General features: G+C 41.1%; 1 protein-coding gene across 1 annotated transcript in view; it reads left to right on the top strand.

Moving 5' to 3' along the window:
• Positions 1 to 27697, top strand: part of LOC124111860 (talin-1-like) — a 325376-nt gene that overhangs the window by 227744 nt on the left and 69935 nt on the right. The window lies entirely within an intron of this gene.

Raw genomic sequence — 27697 nt, 5'->3', positions numbered from 1 at the left:
TGCTCCCACATATCTCAAAGATCACATAAGGCAGTATGTCCCTGCAAGAATACTTTGGTCTACTCAACAATTCCTCCTGCGGGTTCAAAAATAAAAGTTAAAGACCTTTTGCCCCAGATCGTAATGATTTGCTAATGCTTCTTTGTGGAACTCATTCAATCTCATACTGAAACCGGCACCATCACTTCACTCTCCGACACACATCTTCCGGCGCTATTCCCATAGATTTGGTTCATAAGCACTTTCAAAGTAAACTGCATTTGCTAGACCTGCAATTTGTTTGCACTTTGAGCATGCCCATGTTGGTTGGCTGGTTTGTTGTTTAACGCCGCACTCAGCAATAATCCAGCTATATGACGGCGGTCTGTAAATAATTGAGTCTGGGCCGGACAATCCAGTGATTGACATCATGAGCATCGATCCACGCAATTGGGATAGATGACATGCATCAACCAAGTCAGCGCATGTGGTGTGGACACATAGTGAAATATACATGACCAAATTATTATTATTATTTTTGATAAAGCTCACCTAAAATGAAATACAATTAGGAACAAGAACAAGAACAAATCATCAAAACAAAATTTAAATTTATTAAGCCAAAGTGTTTTGAATATGTTATTATTATTAAAACATAGCATGGAAAGTAAGGCTTTTGGACAACTATCAAATACAGATCTAGCGATCCATCCATCCTTCCATCCATCAATTCATAAATATACAGAACATTTTCCCCTGACATAACATTTGGCCACTAATGGGATTTACAATATGGATACCTTAATTAACAATTACATTTCTGATTGCCACAAATTCCGAAAAAGTTTCAGCCTAATAGTTACAAATTTAAAGAAAAAAGGTGTCACACTCCAGCAAAAATTCACATACAATAAACACAATATAATACAAAACCTGGAGCCCAGCTGAGACACTTCATCTACTATAAAACCATACGTGTACACCTACATACAAAACAATGACACCAATAAACATACATTGATACCTACATACATAGGATACCTACATACCTACAATACCCACACATATTCAATGATACCTACATACAATGAAACCCATACACATACAATTAAGGAATAACTTTCATTTTGTATCAGTTCATTGAAGTATGAACCTTGCTAGAATGAGGGCCAAACCTTGTATAGACGTTGTTGCAAGCTCCGACGTGCATACAGGGTTTGGTCCTCACTCTAACAAGCTTCATACTTCAATGAACCCATTGCTTATACCCCTCCGCCCCGGTCTAGTAAGAACTACCCTAGTAAGTCAGTCATAATGACAGTACAAGTTAGTCCTCTAGCTATACCCTATAAAAAAACAGCTATAAGCACGTCCCGTTTAATGACATCAACTCTGGCTTGGAAAATGCATGCTCAATGTAGTACAACATTGAAAACCCTATGCCTATAGCTACCTTAATATCAAAGTTATATCAACTGCCGGGTCACTGATATTACAAATTTGGGGAAATGCTGTACAGTTTGAAAACAATATGTCCAATGCCTATTGCTACATTGATAAAAAAGTAACATGCCAATCCAGTTGGGAAATATAAAAATCACATGTAGTGTGACTTTTAAACAGAAAGCCACATTAACAATAAAGCTACATGCAACTCTTGTTTGATGACATGACTTCAATTTTCGGGAAACACATGTCTAATGCAAGGCAACTTCAGAACAAAATTACGTGCCCAAAGCTATCATTTCGTTTCCAGAGCCGATCCTGAAAATCATGCATTATGTCTTCATCACAATTGGCACATAGATCAATTGGTGAACTGTTGCCTTTTGTCCATGTCCCCCCCCCCCCCCCCCCCCCCCCCGACAATCCCAAACTAGAGTGCCAATTTTGGTTACGAAACGAGCACTACCAGCATTTCGGGCCTAAGTCAAACGTGTTGCCATGGAAACTCAAATGGTTTTGGATTTTTATAAATCCCAATCAATCAAAAGGCACCAGTTCATGACTAGACCTATCTATGTGTAGAAACACTGTACGGTTTTCAAAGTCGTGCGGGAACTGACATCTTGCAGGGACAGATGCTGTCCATATTATTGAACAAAACACATTGCAGGGCAACCTTGATTTTTTTTCCTTTTCTTTAAATGTGAAATAGAACATGTAGCACCCTGTCTGTGCTCTAGAAACTCCTTTGCCTTTTCTACATCTATTCCAAAAGGAAGTCTTCACAAATGCTTTTTATGTGAAAACACCAAAGCCAAAGTGTGAAAATGCCATATGAATTATATCAGAACAGAGGGGTGAAGTGATAGAAAATGAAAGGGGTTTGCGAGTTTAAACAATTCACAAACAGGGCACGCTTTAACATTAAATAGGTTACACACAAACAAATGTTTTCCCATACACTTCTATAGTAACATTGTATTTTTAAAAATAATGACGCTTTCAACAGCAACTTAAGAATACAAATGTGTGCAGTCTTGCCTTAAAGCAGCAATAAAAACAAAAAAGTTGACTATCTTAGCCAGGTCCTTTTCTTAGTGCAGGAACTCAAACACACTACACCCAGTTCCGCACCAAATGTTACTTGCTTGAAAATATCTGTGGTCACATTCAGCATGAGTCATTATGTTGAAAACGACAGCACTAATTATAGAACAACATGGTCAGTTTTAAATACTGGATAGATGTACATTTGAAAAAACTTGAAATATTATACAAAATCATCCAATCACAGCTGCCAGATGATTAAGAAAAGGTTCCCAATGAACTCTGCATGTTCTGATTTGGTGGTGTAGAACCTGCAGATAAATTAGAAACATTTGATTTACGTATTGCATATGATATAAATATGTGTGTAACTTCTTACATAAAAAACAACATCAATATGATTTCCTATCCAACATGTCTTTATGGCACCAGAACACAACCTGTAAGAGTTAAATGACATATATTTTATCAATGTCTTACAAAACGTATTTTTGTATTAATAAGACGTTTCAGCAATCATACACAGACCATGGGAGTTTATTCATGTTTTATAAAAGAAGGCGGTCATGGATCAATGCAATACATGCTTGCGGCTGCCTAGATCATTACACCCTACACAATATTTTTAACTATAAAAACTTAACAAATCTTTAAACCTCAAAACCATAACCAAATGCCTCGAATTTACACCCCCAATGACTATCAACATTTTGTACATCACCAATAGAAGGGCTAACACAAATGTTTGTGCTTTCTTTCAGCCCCAAAATCAAAAGTGTAAGCGCCAATGATATAACCTGGTGACATAAGTACACATGGAAAGAAAGCAGAAACATTATTCAAATTTGGACAGAAGCATGGATTTCAGGCCAGAAACTGGCCAGGGACACATTAAGCAGCACATTTAAGCTTTCATACATGTAAGGCTAGGTAACTTTCTTTACCAGAAAGTATGAAGTAAAGGGTGGATTGTGACCAACAATCTCAAACACTGACCAGTGAACTATACTGTCTATAACAGCTGATAAAGGGAAGTAACCCCTTAAGTAGTGGAAAACACTTTGAAAACAAGAACATTACACTTACGTTTAATTATTCATTTAGTTAAGACTTTGAAATACTCACAGGAAATCTAAAACACTTTCTGTTGAATGTTGTTAGGTTGCTAAACATGTCAATTACGAGTATCTGCCTGTTTTAAGGAAACAAAGTAAAAAATCAAGATAATTTAGGAACTTTATAGGTTATCCCGACACAAAAGAGGTCATTTTTATGCACAATTAACAGTGTTTGGCAATACCAGTTTTAAAGAGTATTTCTCTCCAATAATTGATTGGCTAACAGGGGACATACATATACAATGCATTTTACTAATCAAGGGAGATAATTTAGTAAAGTAGATCAATGTTACATTCTTTATAAGGTGAATTAGATCCATAATGCTCCGCAAGATCCAGTGGGTATTATTTTCATCTCTGCAGGTTCTGGGGTTGATGTAGAGCCCTTGTTTCATGTTTGGAAAAGTGAAAAGCTGCATAGTGACGCATTAATGGAACACAGTCAGAAATTTCTACCGTATGAGGGTGACCTCATGATGGAACTCAACAGTGGGGCCTTACCTGTACCTGGGGAGGGGTGGGATTAATATTCTAAATGTACCTACGTGTCCAAGTACCACAACTTCTACCAGGCCGTCGAGGGTAGTGAGGTAAAGCAAGGGTTGTCGATCATCCACTGCCAACACCAGACTTCTGATCAGCTGGCCAAAATGGCACTTTGAATGTGAAAGCTTTTGTTTCTTCTGCACGTGTACCTCCCCAGTCAGTATCAGGCATGCTTAAAGCTGAAAACAGTATTTTTAGAAATATAAGTGATAACTTGGATCATCCCTACACAAGAAAGGCCCCGAACAGAAAGATTTGATGGAACGCTATATTGCTTACATTAAATAGGAAGGTTTGTGATATTTTCTGCTGTCAGCAGTGTACACGCTCCATACTCATGATACCAGTATCGCATGACTTGGCCTGACACAAAAAATGTGGCAGTGGTGACTCTATCCTAATTATTTGTTTAATTCATCAGTTTCAACAAATTCAGAAGGCAGGAGACCGTGACTTGATGGACAGTGGCTGTTTGACCACAAAGCCAGGCAACGTTCATATCCATATTGTGAAAAAAGGACACATGAAAAGTCGTAACAGTATGCCTCAAATGTTTACCAAATGCTCTGGCCTTTAAGGCACGTGCAAACGTTAATACAAAGGAAGGATAGCCTGAAGGGGGAGCATTTAACTTGCTCCAAGTGTATGTTGACATGAAAATCTAGTTGTACCAGACAAAATAAAGTTCCACTCTTGTGCCATAAAATTATCAAAGATGAAACAATGATGAATAAACCTGAATAAGTACATCTCAGATGTCTGATGACATAATATATTAACATAAATATTGCTGTAAAACATAAATAGGAAGTGCACATAATCATGGAGTTCCCACAGTTTGAGGACTTCACGTCCAAGAAATGATGACATCTTACACATAACTAATGTAGTATGGTAAGCTTAGAGGTGTTGAATGTGTTCAACCATGGTTGTTGAGTGGACAAGTAAATGATAGTCATGCACAAATTTAAGTTTTGTTTTTTAAAATGCACTTGCTGCAAGCTTTAAGCACTTTTGAACGTCTTAATAGTCAGTCTGTCAAATCAATGAAGATATTTTTCAGTCAATTTGTAAATTGACTGAAATATTTAGACATTAAATAAATTGCCTGAGTGAATCACATTTTACAAATAGACTGTAACATATACAAACGAACTTCCCAACGAAAAGAATGATTCTGTTCAATGCTACAGCAAGTGAATGAAAACAAAATATGATGATTACAACCGACCAAAGTTATATGGGAAAAAAGACAATTGACTTGTTCCATGAATGTATCCATGAATGTCCACATAAAGAACAATATCCAATACACCTGAAGCCTTTCAAATAAACTTGTTCAGTGTCACGTGTCTTTGTTTATTTGTTAGTTTATTGTTTAACGCCGCACTCAGCCATATTCCAACTGTATGGCGGTCCGTAAATAATCGAGTCTGGAACAGAAAATCTAGTTATTGACATCATGTGCATCGATCCACATAATTGGGATACGATGACATGCATGACCAAGTCAGCGAGCCTGACCACCCGATCCCGTTAGTCGCTTCTTACAACAAGCATAGTCGCCTTTTGCGGCAAGAATGGGTTGCTGAAGACCTATTCTACCCCGGATCTTCAGGTGTTTCACATAGGTGTCAAGTCTCATTTGTCAGCTGAGACAGCACTATTGACAGCTACTTTCATGATGTCCACGGTTCTTGAAATGAATCCATTGAATTAGATAACAATGAGCAATCTATCAACGTATTATGAGCTAATCCTTTGAACAAAGTATGTTGTTTTCACATAGGCACTTTACGCCCAAATGGGTGTATTCCTTCTGATTTAGTATACTGTAAAACAATTTTGCACACAGCTCGAGACCTATTCTGGTACCTGGTACCTGGGTAGGGTAGAAATATTGTTTCTATACAATGGGTAAGTATATATTTTTTCACAATAGATAGGCCAAGTATATATTATTATAATGATCTCAGATCTTGGGTGATTTCTAAAATTGAATATACTACATTGTCTTCTTATTCATCCCAAAGTCTTTGTCCAAGGAACAACTGGACCAAAATATCTCCTGGATATGGAGCCTCTGATTAAGAGCCGTTTTGACCAAAGTGACAAGTTGGCAAATTAGGGACCGTCTCACCGAAACTTTTAATAGAAGAAGTGGTTAATAATCTACTTTGTTCCCTCTGCCTTCCTATTTGCTGATCGACTAAATGTACATCTAAAACTACAATAAACAGGCCCATTTCTCTATTCAGTCTATATATCATTGCGCCAAGAAAAGCTGTTTGTATGTACCGTAGTTGCGACCCCATGGGATGCAGGCTAAAACAGTACCTCAGCAAAACGTCACCTCTTTCTCTGGCGAAAACGGCACCACATTTGACGAAAACGGCTACTTTATGTCAGGCGAAAACGGCACATCTATTCTTAATAACGATAAGAACGATTCATGTCACATGAAACAGCATGTTGATTTTTTCTTACATTCTTCTCGCATGCAACACATCGAAAGGCCATTGTGAATAATTGTGATACAGTTTCAGCATGACATTGAGTTGAATTGAGTAAAGGCACTTAAAACTTCAATGCATATAATGTTTCCACAATAAGTTCTCCCAATCAGAGGCGGTCAATTGTAAACTGGAGTAGAGGCTAATTTCTAATGTAAACTTGTTTTAACATTTCACGATTATTTGTGTTTGTAAGTGACAACGTGAGTTTAATTTAGTTCATTTTACTTCAAAGCATGCTATGTTTTCACAATATGGTGAGTTGCGTTTAGGCTAGGTTTGAATAAAGTTGGAGTAGAGGCTAATTTCTAATGTAGCATTTCACAAATATAAGGTGCTGTTTTTGCCAGGCAATGGTAGCCGTTTTAGCTTGAGGCGAGGTGACGTTTTCGTCAGTCAGTGCCGTTTTCGCCAGGTGACGTTTTGCTGAGGTGTCGTTATATCTATAACCCGACCCCGTGAGCACAATCAACTTCAAATGGCAATAAGCCGACTATTTCGTTCAAGAAAGAAACCTTGAAATAATGTGTGTCTTGAGTGCAGGGTATGAGACAAGCACCACTGTTAATACAATAAATAATTTTTAAAAAGAGAGGCCTATCACGATACAAACCATGCGATTCCCATAACAGTGTGCCGCCATGTTACATTTCCTCATGCAACGGGTGAAACGGTAAATACAAAATGGCAAGTTCCGAAATAGCACAAAATGTGAATGGACCTTTCGAATTGTTCATTTAATTTTGAATTCATCTTTACAGTCTTATTTTGACTGAAGTATTAGTATGTCAAATTATCTTGTTAACTTCAACAATACCTACATACATTGGTGAATTATTAGCAAGTGCTCATTTCGACTTTGCCGTTTTTGCGTTTCACATTTTTGAACGCACAGGTCGTCTCGGTGAAGATCTGTGAAAGTCGTGAGAGCAAAACACTGACGTTAGGGAGAACACCTTCTGAGTATATTAGGAAAAACTGAACAATAACGAATAAAATATAGCATAAATTTCTCCATTTATTACCAAAAGGAAATATATATATTTATATCTAGAATTTTATAGAAAACACCATGAAGCCGAAACGTCGCAGACGTCAAATTGAATCATAAATAAAATGCCTAAGTAACATTTTTGAAGGTCCTGCGCAGACCTTCTATCCAAATAAACACCTTAGTATGTCTGTTACCGGAAAATAACATCGATGTAGGATGTTGACTTTCAGCTTCGCTGGTTATTTTTTAAAAGAAATAGTGAAAATGTCTCAGTAAAAGCACACAATGTAGCTGAAACTCGGTTGATTCCTCCAATAATTGTCAGCCTAAAGTTTGCTCTAATGGCCTCTTTCTAAATTTTGTGTTAATGGCAAGCATGCTTTTGTTAGGCATTATAGTATGCAATAACCTTGATATGATATGTAGAAACACATTGTGATTCAGAGCTGTACCTGCTGGTAAAACGAAAACACTAATCAACCTTAAAACTGGGTACAAAATTCCCTTCATACTTTGAAAGTCTTTCAAGAATGAATTTTCTCAACCACAGACCTTGAAACTTTGATATGATGTGTGATTATACAATGGGACTTATTCTTGCCAAACAATTTTAAGAAAGAACTGAAGGGATGTTAACCCGGCAGTGTTAATGATTAGTAGAAACACAATCAGCCTGAAAGCTGTACATGCCAGTGAAATTAAAGCTAATAGTGCATTTATTCTTTTTCAATTAGGCTGCATGGAGGATCGAACTGACGTTGCCAGCTTAAAGCTAAACTGGACTAATGAGTCCATCTCATTAGTCAACAGCCCACCACGTGACCACAAGCGTTATCTGAAACAGTTAGTGCTCAAGTCGTCAGCATCCAATTGTTAACCATTATGGGCATCTGTAGTAGTTGTAGCCATTTTCTCCACGAAACTTACAACTTGACAAAAAATGTATTTCTTCAAATTACATTGGATTGATTCGTTAAAAGAGACAGCTAAAACATAACCTACCTCACAACTAACCCTAAGGATCGTAAAGGGGTGTTTTATCGGCAAGGGATCCTTAGGATCGTGAATAGGTTTTTCATTGGAAAGGAGAACCTAACCTCAATGTTCGTAAAAGGGTGCTTTTAAAAACAAATCTTTTCTCAAAGATATGGCATGGGGTAATAGAGGATAAAACCTTAAATGATGTGTAGAAACACATTGTCACTCCCACGATTTTCATGCCAGTAAAATTACTTTACATTACTTTTTTATATGAAATTGCGAAAATACATTTACACTGTTTAAAATGAACAAAGGTGCTAAATGTTGTGAAAATGCTTTACAATGTTTGAAAGTAGGGGGTCATCAAGGTTTGTTGCTCTAGTATTTGAATCTAGGGACCCCCTAAATTTTGAGCTTCTAATATTAGGGATCTGATAAGTTCCCCTTGATTTTGTGTTTAATTACAAACCATGGTTAACTTCTCAGAAACTGCCGTGGTGCTTTAAAAATTGAGTTTGTATCATTGTTTAAAGTTATGAACTTGTCCTCTCATATCACACCAACCACGTAACACAGTTTTGTTTGTGGTTGAACACCACACTCAGCAATATTCCATCAATATGACTGTGACCTGTAAAAAGTCTGAATCAGACAATCGAGTGATTGATATTGAGAGTAATGACCTGACCACCTGAACCACATTGTTTGGTACAATGGCCTGACTACCTGGACCACACTGTTTGGTACAATGGCCTGACCACCTGGACCACACTGTTGGGTACAATGACCTGACTACCTGGACCACACTGTTGGGTGGAATGACCTGACTACCTGGACCACACTGTTGGGTACAATGACCTGACCACCTGGACCACACTGTTGGGTACAATGACCTGACCACCTGGACCACACTGTTGGGTACAATGACCTGACCACCTGGATCACACTGTCAGGTACAATGACCTGACCACCTGGACAACACTGTTGGGTACAATGACCTGACCACCTGTACAACACTGTTGGGTACTTTGGGGTACAATGACCTGACTACCTGGACCACACTGTTGGATACAATGACCTGACTACCTGGACCACACTGTTGGATACTGTTGGGTATAATGACCTGACCACCTGGACCACACTGTTGGATACAATGACCTGACTACCTGGACCACACTGTTGGGTACAATGACCTGACTACCTGGACCACACTGTTGGATACAATGACCTGACCACCTGGACCACACTGTTGGGTACAATGACCTGACTACCTGGACCACACTGTTGGGTACAATGACCTGACCACCTGGACCAGATTGTTTGATACAATGACCTGACCACCTGGACCACACTGTTGGATACAATGACCTGACTACCTGGACCACACTGTTGGGTACAATGACCTGACTACCTGGACCACACTGTTGGATACAATGACCTGACCAACTGGACCAGATTGTTTGATACAATGACCTGACCACCTGGACCACACTGTTGGATACAATGACCTGACTACCTGGACCACACTGTTGGGTACAATGACCTGACTACCTGGACCACACTGTTGGGTACAATGACCTGACTACCTGGACCACACTGTTGGAAACAATGACCTGACTACCTGGACCACACTGTTGGGTACAATGACCTGACCACCTGGACCACACTGTTGGGTACAATAACCTGACTACCTGGACCACACTGTTGTGCACAATGACCTGACTACCTGGACCACACTGTCAGGTACAATGACCTGACCACCTGGACCACACTGTTGGATACTGTTGGGTATAATGACCTGACCACCTGGACCACATTGTTTGGTACAATGACCTGACTACCTGGACCACACTGTCAGGTATAATGACCTGACCACCTGGACCACAGTGTTGGATACTGTTGGGTACAATAACCTGACTACCTGGACCACACTGTCAGGTACAATGACCTGACCACCTGGACCACACTGTTGGATGCTGTTGGGTATAATGACCTGACCACCTGGACCACATTGTTTGGTACAATGACCTGACCAGCTGGACCAGATTGTTTGATACAATGTCCTGACTACCTGGACCACACTGTTGGGTACAATGACCTGACCACCTGGACCACACTGTGAGGTACAATGACCTGACTACCTGGACCACACTCTTGGGTACAATGACCTGACTACCTGGACCACACTGTTGGATACAATGACCTGACCACCTGGACCACACTGTTGGATACAATGACCTGACCACCTGGACCACACTGTTGGGTACAATGACCTGACTACCTGGACCATACTGTTCAGTAAAATGACCTGACCACCTGGACCACAGTGTTGGATACAATGACCTGACCACCTGGACCACACTTTTGGGTACAATGACCTGACCACCTTGACCACACTGTTGTGCACAATGACCTGACTACCTGGATCACACTGTCAGGTACAATGACCTGACCACCTGGACCACACTGTTGGATACTGTTGGGTATAATGACCTGACCACCTGGACCACACTGTTGGGTAGAATGACCTGACCACCTTGACCACACTGTTGTGCACAATGACCTGACTACCTGGACCACACTGTCAGGTACAATGACCTGACCACCTGGACCACACTGTTGGATACTGTTGGGTATAATGACCTGACCACCTGGACCACATTGTTTGGTACAATGACCTGACTACCTGGACCACACTGTCAGGTATAATGACCTGACCACCTGGACCACAGTGTTAGATACTGTTGGGTATAATGACCACATTGTTGGGTACAATGTCCTGACCAACTGGACCACACTAATGGTTACTGTTGGGTATAATGACCTGACTACCTGGACCACACTGTTGGATACTGTTGGGTATAATGACCTGACCACCTGGACCACACTGTTTGGTAGAATGTCCTGACCACATGGACCACACTGTTGTGCACAATGACCTGACCACCTGGACCACACTGTTGGATACTGTTGGGTATAATGACCTGACTACCTGGACCACACTGTGGGGTACAATGACCTGACCACCTGGACCACACTGTTGGGTACAATGACCTGACCACCTGGACCACACTGTTGGGTACAATGACCTGACCACCTCGACCACACTGTTGGGTACAATGACCTGATCACATGAGTCACAGCTACATTTCTGGAGTCCTTTTCAACCAAGAATTAAACACCAACAGACCAGTAGGCTTTAAAACAATTAGTTCCTTCAGGCCTGTAGGCTTTACTACAATTAGGTCCTACAGACCTGTAGGCTTTACTACAATAAGGTCCTACAGGCCTGTAGGCTTTACTACAATTAGGTTCTACAGTCATGAAGGCTTTATTACGATTAGGTCATACAGACCTATAGGCTTTACTACAATAAGGTCGTACAGGCCTGTATGCTTTATTAGGCCCTACAGACATGTAGGCTTTATTAGGTCCTACATGCCTGTAGGCTTTACTACAATTAGGTCCTAGAGACCTGTAGGCTTTATTAAGTCCTACAGACCTGTATACTTTATTAGGCCCTACAGACCTGTCGGCTTTATAAGGTCCTACAGGCCCGGATGCTCTACTACAATAAGGTCCTACAGACCTGTAGTCTTTACTACAATAAGGTCCTACAGACCTGTAGTCTTTACTACAATTAGGTCCTACAGGCCTGGAGGCTCTACTACAATTAGGTTCTACAGGCATGAAGGCTTTACTACGATTAGGTCATACAGAACTGTAGTCTTTACTACAATAAGGTCCTACAGACCTGTAGTCTTTACTACAATTAGGTCCTACAGGCCTGGAGGCTCTACTACAATTAGGTTCTACAGGCATGAAGGCTTTACTACGATTAGGTCATACAGAACTGTAGTCTTTACTACAATTAGGTCGTACAGACCTGTATGCTTTATTAGGCCCTACACACATGTAGGCTTTATTAGGCCCTACATGCCTGGAGGCTCTACTACAATAAGGTCCTACAGACCTGTAGTATTTACTACAATTAGGTCCTACAGACCTGTCGGCTTTACTACAATTAGGTCATACAGACCTATAGGCTTTACTACAATTAGGTCCTACAGACCTGTAGGCTTTACTACAATTAGGTCCTACAGACCTATAGGCTTTACTACAATTAGGTCCTACAGACCTATAGGCTTTACTACAATTAGGTCGTACAGACCTATAGGCTTTACTACAATGAGGTCCTACAGGCCTGTAGGCTTTACTACAATGAGGTCCTACAGGCCTGTAGGCTTTACTACAATTAGGTTGTACAGACCTATAGGCTTTACTACAATTAGGTCCTACAGGCCTATAGGCTTTACTACAATTAGGTTGTTCAGACCTATAGGCTTTACTACAATTAGGTCCTACAGACCTGTAGGCTTTACTAGAATTAGGTTGTACAGGCCTGAAGGCTTTACTACGATTAGGTCCTTACATGCCTGTAAGATCTACTACAATTAGGTAGTAAAGATCTGGAGGTTCTACTATAATTCAGTCCTCTAGGATTTACTACGAGCAGGGTGGTCCATGTAGCTTCAGGTTAAATGGCTTCTGGACACCTACCTCTGCTTAGTTGTACCTTGACCCTGAAAGATAAGAGAATATAATGTCATGTTGGGATGTGGTGTTCAGTCTGTGCCAGAGGTTTAGCCTGGCACCCCAAACGTATCCATCCATGGTCACAGTGGCTGCATCACATAACCATATAACAAGGAGCCCCTCATTTAGCATGGGCATTTACATAACTGTTCAAAAGCTGACCAAAACTTCTGGTACTTGTTTCTGCTTCAAACATGGCAGGGTTAATATCACGATGTATAGTGCCGCTTCCTCAGAGGGTCAGAGTCATACGATTGCATATACATAAATAACAGTTTTACCTGTTTACAGTTTTATAAATAACAGTCTTAATTAGCCCTGCTCTCCTCTACAAAGGATGCTGCCACAAAGTCAATGCAGTTTTGCCCTGTTTCAGTGAGTGAGTGAGTGAGTGAGTGAGTGAGTGAGTGAGTGAGTGAGTGAGTGAGTATGGTTTTACGCCTCTTTCAGCAATATTCCAGCAATATCACGGCGGGGGACACCAGAAATGGGCTTCACACATTGTACCAATGTCGGGAATCAAACCCGGGCCATTGGCGTGACGAGCGAACACTTAAACCACGAGGCTACCCGACCGCCCCCTTGCCCTGTTTCAGCTGAAGGGTTTACTCCAATAATTCATAAACATGGAGATCATATAGCTGAAATATTGCTGACCGTGTTAGCAAACGAACAAATGGCTGATAAGTTGATTCCAGTATGTCATAAAGATAGCTTATGTTGCAGTTTGTTGTCTCTGATCAGTGGACAAAGGGGAGGTAATTTGAGTGAGTCTATACGGGTATGGTGCTGACATACCTAGAAACATAATCGGGGTGATCAGGGATTCGAAACCACAATCATAGGTTTCTGGCGTGCCCAAGTGACGCAACTCTGCACAGCGAATTGCGGCGCTTTAGACGGCCACCCGTGCCCCGCTTATAATCAGAGTGGTCATATAGATCATGTAGAGTGCGGAAAGTCACCAACTGATACATATTATGATATTTGACCCATGAGACACCATTTTAACTAGTAAATCAGTAAAAGAGATGAGTGACTGAAAGTGTTTTAATATTTCATTCTTCATCATTCTTCACCAGCTGAAGAAAGGACTTCAGCAATATGTATGCTTGTGTGTGATTATGTCTGTCTCTGGTTTCCGAGCCATAACTCTCAAACTAATAAATATATTTTTGCATGAAACTATACATGTGCAATGACCACATGTACAACTATTGCCTTTTCACATTTTTCAATTTTAATTATTTAATTTCTTGTGTTTCCATGGCTTGGTTGACTTGACGCTGATGTGGCCGTCAATCGACTTATGTGTTTTAAGACAACATCACTCTTATATATCCGGTTCATAGCTGTCACAAATATGACTGTAGGTTTTAACGACAGTATGACTGACTGAAGACACACAAAACGTAATTTATAATTTATTAAACGGATTATCATTATGAATTGGGATACACATATTTATGTATCGTATATCGTATTATGTCTAAAGTATTACGGTACATCGATGTATCGCTGTATCGCTGAACCATTGCAGTCCCAGTATCGTCACCACATACATCATAGAAAGGGTAAACTTTTTGCTCATGATATCAATCACTGGATTGTCTGGTACATGCTCGATTATTTAAGTAGTCAGCTGGATTATTGGTGAGTGGAACCAGACAAACATTATTTCTTTCAAAAAGAAATGGCCATGTCTAATATGATACTGAACTGTATATCTCATTAAGTAATACACAGAAATCTTTGTGTTTTCTCAAATAATGTTTGACCACCTCTGGTCTAGTAGGTTGAGCAGCAACAAGCAGCAATACTATCTCACTCACTCACTCACTCACTCACTCACTCACTCACTCGCTCCTTCCTTCCTTCCTTCCTTCCTTCCTTCCTTCCTTCCTTCCTTCCTTCCTCCCTTCCTTCCTTCCTCCCTTCCTTCCTTCCTTCCTCCCTCCCTCCCTCCCTCCTTCCTTCCATCCTCCCTCCCTCCCTCCTTCCATGTCGTGACATTCCAGGTATATTACGGGGTCTATAAATAATCAAGTCTGGACCAGATAATACAGTTATTGACATTATGAGCACCAAAACACGCAACTGAGATATGATGACATCCAATCAGCCAAGTCGTTGAGTTTAACCGCCCCAATCCATGAGTTGCAGCATGTAGCACATGGCTAAAACATTTGTTTTCAACTTGTGAATTATATGGCAGGATGCCACTTACTTGACTGAAGTCATGGTCTAGAGGCAAGCGTGTTATCACTAGTTCTCGTTCACCAGTGGAAGGTAATTTACCGTGGATTAGCCTGAATCCTAGGAATCTTATCCTGTGGGATTTCTGGGTTAAAATTGGTCCCCAGAAACCTATGTGGTACAAGGTGATTCATGGATGGGAGAGGTTTTATCTGTGTTGTCATCGTTCCCCAACATCCAGAATCACTTGATTGCCCGGTCCAGACAAGTTCAATTCAGAAGTCTGGACGGACTGCATGTTGGAGGATGTCAGTTCAGTATACAAACAGCAACACCTGGCACACTGTCCTTGTTCACAGACTTGCCTACAAGATTCGCCATGGAAACGAGGAGATTCCCTAGAGAATGGACTGTTCACATTCGTGTCACAACAGTATGTGCATAAACTGGCATCACCTACACCTGGAATGTAGGGGCGTCATCAGCCAGCGCCGCACGCGTAGAGAGGAGGGGCGGTGTATGGGATATGCAGATCCCCCCAATTGCTTCGTATATCTGTGCTTGTCAGGCTAAATGGAGTACGATATAAAAAGGGTGCTTTTCGATCATATTTTTTTATTTATTTAATTCTTTTTCTTTTTCTTCATTTTTTAGGAGAGGGGAGGTGCGTTACTTTCTTGGTTGGTCGTTTCCATTGTCTGTGGGGGAGCCTGCAAAAGCAATTTACAAAAATTTGACAATACACCACCAAGGCCTAAGACTGGCTTGGAGCTTTTAGGACCTCTCGTGGACTGTTTGCATGTGGATGCTAATGAACCTTCTCTCGAACACCCCGCATCAAACCAACTGCAAAACATCACTGACTGCATTCCAATCAGTCAAACCCAGCATACAACTGTTTTCAACCCTCAATATGAAAACCGGTTTCGAAATGAGTCCAACCTGGTTCCACCACTTGGAAACAGAATTCAACCACACATCACTGCAGCTATAATAGATCTACACATCACTTGTGAATATGCCAATTTGATCTCGTTGTATGGCTGAAATAGTGCCGATGCGACGTTAGATGTTACCTCACTAGTACAGTGGAACCCAGCTTACCCTGATCCAAGTGTCTGTATAAGCAATGTTCGACTGTATATCATATTGCCTTATGAGTGATCTTACTTCGAAACGGTCTATGGCCGCGTGTCGATAGCCCCCGCCTATAAAAAGCACAACAAAAACATGAACTTAAAGCTTGTGAGTACACCTATTATTATTCATATTAATATTGAAAAGTATAAAACGAATGAATCCTTCCTTCCTGTACTTTTCAATTTTCATTTGAAACCAATGTTATTATTATTCAGCCAAGCCGAGCCTGACTACCTGATCAGTTTAGTCGCCCCTTATAATAAGCACAGGCTGCAGGGGACATATTGTAACCCTTTATCCAAAGAGGGTCATATGGTGTATACACAAATAAAGCTAAATTGCATCCTTAGTGCAAGCGAGCAGAACAATGTGTTTACCGTTGGCAGAGAGTACTACACGCAGCTTTTCAGGAAGGAACTATAGACATCTATCGCATGCGCACACCATGTCAGCTCGCTACCATCGAGACATGAAGTGAACGGGTTACCAGTCTGTTAATATTACCTCAAGTTGTGGTAAAAAAGTATGACAAGTAGGTGTATAGATAGGAAAAAAATCAGGGAGTACAGCGATATCAACTTTTTAGGCACAAACCACGGGAAATAATTTTTTTTTAAATCTAAAAAATCGGCCACCACAGTCTGAATAGCATTTATGAAGGTGGTGTTCTCGGCCATGATGTAGGGTCAAGTCCTGACTGTAGGACCCCATGGCAGCTCTCAGCTAGGAGTATTCCCAGCCGATTACGAAAATATACCTGAAGATACAACAACAAAACGTAAAAAAGCCTGTTATCAACCCATTTGTAAAACAGGGCCTAATCTGGATAGCAACAGTCCTGACCAAATTGCCATGATGCAAAATGTGCCCTGCGTGTCCTGCAAACCACATGTCAAACATGAACACACAGACGCACCAAGCATCCCTTCCGCCCCGCCCCTTCCGCCCCGCCCGCCCGCCCCGCCCCTTCCGCCCCGCCCCTTCCGCCCCGCCCCGCCCCTTCCGCCCCGCCCACCCGCCCGCCCGCCCGCCCACCCACCCACCCACCCACCCACCCACCCACCCACCCACGCACGCACCCACCCACCCACCCACCCACCCACCCACCCACCCACGCACGCACGCACCCACCCACCCACCCACCCACGCACGCACGCACGCACGCACGCACGCACGCACGCACGCACGCACGCACGCACGCACGCACGCACGCACGCACATAAGCACACGCGTTAAATGCCAACATACGGAAATCCAACAACGAAGCACCACCAGTACGAACTCCACGTAAATAGTGCAACCAATACACAAAGCAATAACAGCAAGTTCTGCTTGTTTAAGTTTTACATGCTTTGCCTGTGTAGAAATGTAATACAAAATATTTAATTATGATTAACTGTAGAATTATACAAAACAGTTTATAAAGTTAGCATAATATTACGCTGGACATAAGTCATTAGTCAATACTATTAAAAGTTTAAAAAATGTAAAGCACGTTGGAACCAACCTTTCCTCCAGTGATGTGCAGGTTCAGAGTGTCATATTGCTGGGCAAAGTCACAAGGCGGAAACTAATTTGCCAATCAGAAGGGATATAAAGAATCACCTGATACACAAGTTTAACACCTAATCCAGAATGAGCCGAGTTATAGTGTGAACGGACCAGAACGAGTGTCACTGAGTGAGAACGGAGGCACAATTCAACTTGGCGTTGCAATATCACACAAATGTTAAATGACAAGAAATGGATCTGAATGTCAGCATCATTGACATTACAGTCGAACCGCAAATGACCCAATGACTTCTTCTTGTCGCCAATTTGTGTCTTAGGGTTAGGGAACCAGGGCAAGGGTTGGACTACCCTTTGTGTCTTAAGGTTAGGGACGTTGGTGGGGCTCTGTGTCTTAGGGTTAGGGTTAGGGTTAGGGTTAGGGAACCAGGACGTTGGTGTGTCGCCCATATGTGTCTTTGGGTTAGGGTTAGGGAACCAGGGTTAGGGTTAGGGTTAGGGTTAGGAAACCAGGGTTAGGGTTAGGGTTAGGAAACCAGGGTTAGGGTTAGGGTTAGGAAACCAGGGAAAGGGTAGGGCACCTCTTTTAGTGTCCTAGGGAACTATGGGTCCTTAGGTCCTTAGGGAACCTCTTTTAAGTGTCCTGGAGTAAATGTTGACCACTGACCAAAACTTATGTCCTTGGGGGTTAGCTTGGGGGGGGGGTGTCACCCTTAAACAAACAGCACATTTGCATGGTTACAAATTGTGACACAGGCAGGCAGGCAGGCAGGCAGGCAGGCAGGCAGGCAGGCAGGCAGGTAATTGATGAGTAATTTGGATTTACTTATATGCATTTACACCTGTGTTGAACTATATATTTATGAACTAGCCGACCCTGGCAAGGCCTCGTATTCTGCACAGCTTCGGCACTTTACACCTGTGAGGCACTGGTACAAAACAGAATGCGTGATTTTAACTTGGAATACATAAATAATTTTGGCTAAAACAATAACCCTGTTTGTTGTTTTTTCCCGTTTTAGTAAGTGTGGTTTTAGCGCAGTTGGTAGCGATATTCATTAGTTCGTATATAACGAGTTGTATTTTGTTTTTTAAATCATCTTTTATAGAAATATACTTGCACAGCTGAATGAATCGTTTACCTGTCGTTAAATAAGGCAAGAATAATGCTCTTGGAAAACAAAACTAATGGAAATTATGTGTTTGCTAGACGTCAAACTTTGCATCAGGCTTGAAGCCGCAGCATCAAACTCAGTTCCTGCGAATGGCTAATTGTCAGATATTTTCCTGCCGCTTCACTCAGTTAACAACCCCTCTTATGACAAGCACAGGCTGTTGCTGGGGACGGTAAACAGCTGTTTTTAAGATATGTTTCTGCCACTCCACTCCACTCCACTCCACTCCACTCCACTCCACTCCACTCCACTCCACTCCAATCAGTGAGTGAGACGATGACTATACCTGTCGACGTAATAACACCATCAAAGCAGTAGCTCAGCCCATTTTTAGAATTGTCTGTCGACAAAAGGTCTCTCAGACACAGGATAAACGCCGCGCATGTACCTGTCTCATATGGACGTAACCTACGTCTTTAGACAACCCGGTGTTGTCAGAATTGAGATGGCTGGACTTAACCTAACGATGTAGGAGGGACGCCATATCAGCTGAGCCCAGTAGAACAAATACCTACATGATAAAGATTGTGTCCTACAGAAAATTTATAATTTCTATTTTTTTGTTCTTTGTATTTTCCAATGGTAACCTGGCAATTGACCGAATTGGTAGGTGCTCAGTTGAGGCATTGCGTGACCATTAAAGTCTCATATCCACTTTCAATACAAAGTCATATGCTCATTATGATATCATAATTGATGGGATGACGTAATGACACTATTTTGAAAGGTGGTACCAGTGGGGTATCAACGGACATCTTCGTAATTGCGATCAGTTAATGTAGCGTATTTGTGTTTGTATGGAAACTCCAGGTACCTTTACCAAGACAGCATGTTCTTTCCCATTGTGGAACAATATGTCAATACATTAAGCACATTTAATACAGACGCTTGAACTTTAGTGGCTGTGATACCATGTACAACATTGTGCAACATTATCAAGGAGAAAACGGCCATTCAGCCTCCCAAACCCACACTATATGAGTTTTAGTGACCTCCTCCATTAATCAAGTTAAATACAGAGAAAGACTGCACAACAACGTCTTCCAATATTACATTCTGAGGCAAATGTGTCTTTAATCAGTTAGGTACTATATTAACACAACGAATAGCACTGCCCATAGTTGACATCCAACAAACCATCAGTTCTCTTACCCGCAGCGCAGCGCAGCACAGCACAGCACAGCACTTTATAACAAATGTGTCGCAAGTTATATAGTTATTTAAATAAAACATTTGAACCAATTGGGCTATAAAACGCAATTATCATTTTATAGTTCAAAAAGTGCGCTGAGAAATGGTAACATCTATATAAATATAACATAAAGTAGTCCACAAATATTATTCATATCCAACGAATAGTGTTGCGCTTTCTGTTTTCCAATTAATAAATAGAATCTGTCTTTGTGGTTTAGGCATCTTTTGCGTATTTTCAAAACTTGAAATATCATGCAACGTGCAAGGAACGTATGGTATTCCATTTTAGGCCACAGGAAGAAAACCTGCACAGGTGGTTAACGGCATTTTGCGAGTTTAGAACCTCCAAATAAATTACCCCATGGCCACACAAACTATCCTGTACACACATAAGCTAGAATGTTTTATTTCACAGCGCTAATGTGGCCACCAGTAATCTTATTAATCTTGCGGTATAACCGAACGTTTATTAATAGAAAGGGTGTTTTCCAGACAATTCACACCCGTCTGTAAATCCACTTTGGGCTACTTTTGGGTCCTTTCGGAAGTGCACATGTCTCCCGGTTCAGTCGGCAGTCTCTTGACAGTGCTCACTTTGACCCAGGGGCACCCTGAGTGGGTGCAAACCCCCTTTTTAGTAGGAACTCTTTTTTTAAGGAACTTTTTAGATATTACATGAACCCCACGCTCAACTCTCGCCTTTCAACCCTCGCGTTTCAACTCCAGCATTCCGCCAATCGAAGCCCTCCATTTTCACAGGCCGACTAATCGCTTCGCTCCCTTTCTTTCCTTTCGCCTGCATTAACCAAGCCCCGCTTCGACCCCTCTTCTACCCCGCTTTTAACGCGCTTCTGCCCCGCTTCTAAACCGCTTCTGCCCCGCTTTTAAATATAATTACGGCTTCGTTTTCAAGCACCAATTATTTACAAATATTTATCTTTTTATCAAATAAATCTTTCTTGCATTTCATTCGTTTTTTCTTTCTTCCCACCTTGTTTTTCTCTTTATATATTGTGTGCATGTGTGGTGTCTTTGTTTTTTGTTGAGTCTCATTTTTCTGCATGTTGCCGTAGAATGCAGCTTTAAGAAAACACTAATTCATTTACTCTTCTGCAGGTTCTATGCTACTTTTACCTTGCATTTGCTGCCCCAAACACATTCTGTGTTCCGTGAAACCAACTTATGCATGATCATACTTTATTTTTCATATCAACCAATAAATATGTGGTAAGAGGCAACTAACGGGATGGGGTGGTCAGTCTCCCTGACTTGGTTCATGCATATGTCATTGTATCCCAATGGCGTGGAACCATGCTCATAATATCAATCACTGGGTTTTCTGGTCCAGACTCTATTATTGACATACAGACTTCGTATACATGGGATATTGCTGAGTCATACATACAAACAAACAAACAAACAAACAAACAAACAAACAAACAAACACCCTTGTTCCACTCTTTACTACTTGTTTCAACTTTTCATTCAAACCCACCACTTGGGGACATAGCTACCGCTCCCAGTGTGTCTGGCTCACTAAACAGAGTAACATCGGCGGGAAACCAGTCTATCCATTCTCAGTACACCGACAGTCACCGGCTGCACCGAGAGCAACTTGGCTTTGCACCGACCACCAAAAAACGCAGTTTAGCCAGCCGGCACCAAGCCACCCGGAAGCAAGCAGCAAAGCACCAATCACAAGCGAGATCACGAATGCCAAAGGCTCACTCAGCTGGCCATGGCGGTGCACACAACTTGGTTTGGCTGGCCGGCTGGCATCACCACGTCCATGCGTGCTTGCTCCCTCTTGTCGCATCTCCATCGATGGTCAAGACAATTATGTACATGCATCAGAAGGTAAGTTCATTCATATATTCCACTCGACATCTTTTATTTCTGGCAAAGAGCGGCCAGTCTTTTAAACAGGGACGAATCATGTTCCAAACCTTGTCAGGCATTGGCAATTCGCAAGCTCTTCTTTCATCACAGAAAATGTCACCTGTTTTCGCCGCTTCTTGGTGCGCGGTCCAAGTGTTTTTGTTGCGAAGAAGCAGGCAGCGTGCTTCCTGTATTCTTGTGTGTTTGATAAATGCGTACCCTGATCACGCCCTCTCTGTCGCAGTGTTTTCAACTACCGTATTTCATCCTACAAAAGAACTGCTGTTTATTATCATTACTCAATATGCACCATTCTTTGATGAAGTACTCTGTCTGTATTGTGTTGCTGCTGTACAGGCCTGCTAAACCCATGTCACCTGACCTCGTCCCCCCCCCCTCCCACCTCTCCTGCCGCCGCCGCCCCCCCCCCCCCCCCAAAAATCAATCCTGTCTCCTGTCATGCTGCATACAAAAGGAGTGAAAAAGTTCATTGTACCATCTATGATACCTTTAATATCTGCTCTCTTTTTCTAAACAAGATAACCTAAAAGCCAATAATATTGTTGACAATAGTCACTTTGTATTACTTGAATCCATGGTGACAGTTCTGTAATTATTCCGGTATCATGAATCTGGAAGAGTGACATTTATTGACACCTTTGTATCTAAATTTCCAACAAATGGAATGTTTTTGTTGGTTTCCAAGGTGAGTTTAACATGAATACCTCACACAGTGTACGGACTACGAGCCTACAAGTTCTTGTTTTAGCCCCTTAATACTGAGCGACAGGCAGGGTAACAACAAGTACCATCTTTTAATATCTTTTGGTATGATACGGGCTTGGATCAATTCCATAACCTTCCGCTGTCCGGGTGGACGCTCTACCACAAGACCACGCAGCAGTCAGTTTTCATGGTATCAGAATATTAATATTTAATATAGTAATTATGGTATATTTTCGTTCATTTGGCTAAGAATTAGTTGTGCTCATTGTGTTGGACATTGTTGCAGACCCCTCACCAAGATGACTGTGCCGCCTGACACAACCTCCTTCTAGATTGAAGATTGTGTAAGGTAGGTGATGTTTATACTAATGCTAGCCACCATATTCGACCTAAAAAACATGCCGCTCCAGTGAAACATATACGTGATCAGATCCTATTTACTTGTGTATATTACAGCAATGTACAGCAATGTACAACTATATCAAACCAGGTTTGGTGTCACCAATGTTTGAACTAAGTTTTTTCTCTACCTTTATATCTCTGACAACAAACTTTACTTGTTGTGCCTTGTTTTAGTAAACACACTCTTTGTCAATTTTCCATGCCCCTTGGGCACTTACTACAGCGAATATGGTACTAACATTTGGTCTCTGAAATGAAAGTATGTTTACATTTTTAGTTTAGATTGCCTTGTAACACACCATACAAAGTAGAATATCTTCATTTTCAGGAAAAATCTAGATTTGGCAAGGCAATATAGACTTGCTTGGGAGGTTTCACATATTTTTCTTTAAGTGCAGTGTCTTATGAGGGACTTGACCACGTTGTACCTGTCAAAGTACTGTTCAGCCCGCTTTTCATGTATGTCCATGTGTATATTGCTATATCAACCCATAGCCTTGCTCTCAGTCTCTCTGAATGATAAACCTGTGCATGTATAGTAATTCTATACTTTTATAAGGCAAGTCTAGATTAGCAGACAATACTCTAAGGATGCCTTTCATAGGCACAACATGTTCATATTATTTATACAGTAAACATTTCCTTTTAGGCTTGTGCAAGTAAGGTGTAACACTTGTGATAATACTATACACCATGTACGTACCCTCTTGCAATATCAACTCAGTGCCTTTGGGGTTAACAGTGTGTATACACAGGTGACAATACTGTTTGTATCCTGTTACAGGATTGGCTGACATATATGTAAGAGTCCTGTTATTCATTTTTTGACCCAGGAGTATCTTGATGTACTTTTGCCATCATATGTCAAACGCAAGACATTTTTCAATGAATACCCCATAAACATGATATGTGTTCTGATACTTTCATCTTGGTTTCGTCAAAGCGTTGATGTTGGTTGGTTGGTTGGTTGGTTGGTTGGTTGGTTGGTTGGTTGGTTTACGCCGCACTCAGTAATAGTCCAGCTATATGACTGCGTTCTGTAAATAATCGAGTCCGGACCTGAAAATCCAGTGATTGATATCATGAGCATCGATCCACGCAATTGGTATAGCGGTCATACATTAGTGTAGCAGGTGCTGAAATCAATATCAGAATATATAGTATTTGCACTTTGTATATGTTGGAATGTACATATATGAATTGTTTCCCCACTAGTCATAGCTCTATCATGTAAGCCACTCAACTGTCTTATATGGTGACTAGAGGCATGTGTCTGTCTGTTTAAATGTCACACTACACATGACAATTATTTTCACCACCTCTAAGTAATGTTATTGAACTGGAACTGTTTATGACTTGTTTATTGTGTAGCTAAAGCACAGGACTAGTTGTTTTTGCCTCAAACAACACTTGACATCAAATATGAATATATATATATATATATATATATATATATATATATATATACAATATCAGGTAGACAGAAGACAGCCAGCAATGCCATATATATATTGGTTAGGTCATTGCTGGCTGTCTTCTGTCTACTTGATATTGTCATACAGCTTACAGGAGCCACCTTATTTTGTCCAAAATGCTGAATACAGCTTTATTACCTCTATCTCATTACTGCTTGTCATCATAAGTTTCCAAGCATAGGGATTCCCCATTTCCGAACGAGAATTGAACTGTTCACCAGGGACTTACCTGGGTCTATCTATGTTTTTAGTCCAGGGACTCTCAGTCATAAATTATTTGGGTCTGAGTCATTCACATGGGGCACCAGGCTAGCAGCACAGGGAATGCTTCACTTGATTTCCAATAAGTTACCGATGTTGTATCCTTGGACATGCACAGAAGCTTTAAGTCTTATTTTCAATGTTACATCAGCCATTTACACTCTCAATATTGTGTCTACATCCATTGACACTCAGAACATTGGCTTGGCTTGGCTTGGCTTGGCTTGGCTTGGCTTGGCTTGGCTTGGCTTGGCTTGGCTTGGCTTTACACCGCCTCCGTGTTCTAGTGGTAGAGCCTCCGCCCGTACAGCAGAAGGTCTGGGGGTCGATCCCAGGCCGCGTCATACCAAAAGACGTTAAAAGATTGTACTTATTGTAACCCTGTCTGGCGCTGGGCATTACGGGGCAAAAACAAGTACTTGCCAGGTCGTAGTCAGTATACTGTGTCTGAGTGGGGTATTCATGTTAAACTGCGACATGGTATCTCAGTGGGCTAGCACTAAAAATCGGCATCAGTACACACACACACACACACACACACACACACACACACACACACACACACACACACACACACACACACACACACACACACACACACACACACACACACACACACACACACACACACACACACCGCTATATAAGTGCAATAATCTTGGACGCAACGTTAAACCCCATTTAACCTCACCCCATTCCCAACAATGCCTGCATGCATAAGACTTCATACATATGACTTCATTCCATTAAACTGATGCTTTAAAGAGTATTTCACTTCCCTCTTTTCTGTCATGTCCGCATTGATCAGTATTTCAGTTATGTCTGCTTTGATCAGTATTTCAGGTAATGTCTGCTTTGATCAGTATTTCAGTTATATGACTGCATATCAGCTGGGGAGGAAAGTTGGTGAATATTGCATGATGATTTCCTGGATATTCACTTTGCATGAGTACCACTAAGTTTATTTCATGATATGTCACTCAAGTTTTGTGTCATGTCATAATGGCAGATTTTTTGTAAGGTAACCAAGTGTGACAAGGTCAGTGGCCCCTAATAAATGTCTGATGACATGTCCACTACACAAAGCAACATTCATGATTAAATGTGTCTCTTAACAGTGTTCTCACTTTGAGGAAATTTTGGACCCTAGTTGTAGGTGTCAATTGTTTCAGCCATAACATCATAATATATTTACCTTTCATTGTTAACATGTGTTAGATTCAGACAAACTGGCTTAATATTTTAGATTCACTGCTTTCAGTATAGCTTTGTCAGCTTTTGACCAATGTTGATTGGTTCAAAATGTTTTCAACAGACACTTCCATTTTGTAATAACGTATTATCAGATAATTATTCCAGAGAGACTCCTTTGTATTCTAAACTGAAGTAGTCAGTTAGCTATTTTTACCACAAAGCTATCTGCACATTTCTCTTTTCAGTGTAGAATTCTTGTTCACATTGCTCATCCTTTATCTTTCTAAGCTGTCTGTGCACATTTTGTCTTTTTAAAGACTGCTCTTGTTAAACATTGCTAGGGCAATATAAATTTCAACTGTTTGTGCACCAAATTTGTTGCTTTTTAAGACAGCTCTTTCAGAGGTGGAGAGGTTGAGAAGCAGGGAGATGGGGAGTAGGCACTACACACTGGACAGTGGTGGTCAGTTAATGGAAATCGGTTAGTTTGGAGTTGGAGAAGTAGGGAGATGGGGATTTAATCGTCCCTCTACTAGTCATGAAACATATGACTCCAAACAAAGCAGTTAGACAGGTGTTATCTTTAACAAGAACTTGATATTCTGGTGACTGTGACACTATGTGTTGTTAGGTACCAACCTATGCTGGTTGTAAGAGCGACTAAATTGATCTGGTGGTCAGGTGACTTAGTTGATAGTGTATCATCGCACCCTGACACCATGGATCATTGCTCCTAATATGAACCACCAGATTGTCTGTCCACTCGATTACTTACAGGCCACCGTCATAAAGTTGACATCTTGCTGAGTGCTGCGTTAAACAGCAAACATACAAACATACAAGGATGGCTACTACTGGGATTGACAACATGCTAGGACATTCCAGGTTAGAATACGTCCCCAGCAACCTGGGGAACCAAACAGATTTGGTGGTTCGACATAATTTTTAAAGTTCATCTTCAAAGTTACCTGCCCCATTCGGGCATTATAAATATTGAAAAGTTGTTAGATCTAAGAGACAAATCATGTTGTGATTCAGTTGAAATAATGCAAACAATTACTTGAGATTCTATAAGGAGTTATGATAAAACTGAATACATAAGTAGTCTTAAGTATCTGCCAGAGAGTCAGGCAGGTGGAGGAAAATTTCATGCAGCCCGACAGAAAAGTTGCTAACCACGGGCAGGCTGGCCGGCATGGATTGTTGCTCACTGTATTGATCACTGGATTGTCTGGACTAGAAACAATTTGTTTACAGGCCACAGTCATATAGCTGGGATATTACTGAGTGTGGCTTTGACTAACATTAACAAACAAGACACATTGTT

The sequence above is a fragment of the Haliotis rufescens genome, unplaced genomic scaffold (genome assembly GCF_023055435.1).
Source record: "Haliotis rufescens isolate VD_foot unplaced genomic scaffold, xgHalRufe1.0.p SCAF_14, whole genome shotgun sequence".
Taxonomy (NCBI): domain Eukaryota; kingdom Metazoa; phylum Mollusca; class Gastropoda; order Lepetellida; family Haliotidae; genus Haliotis; species Haliotis rufescens.
This window is presented reverse-complemented; position numbering and strand designations above follow the sequence as displayed.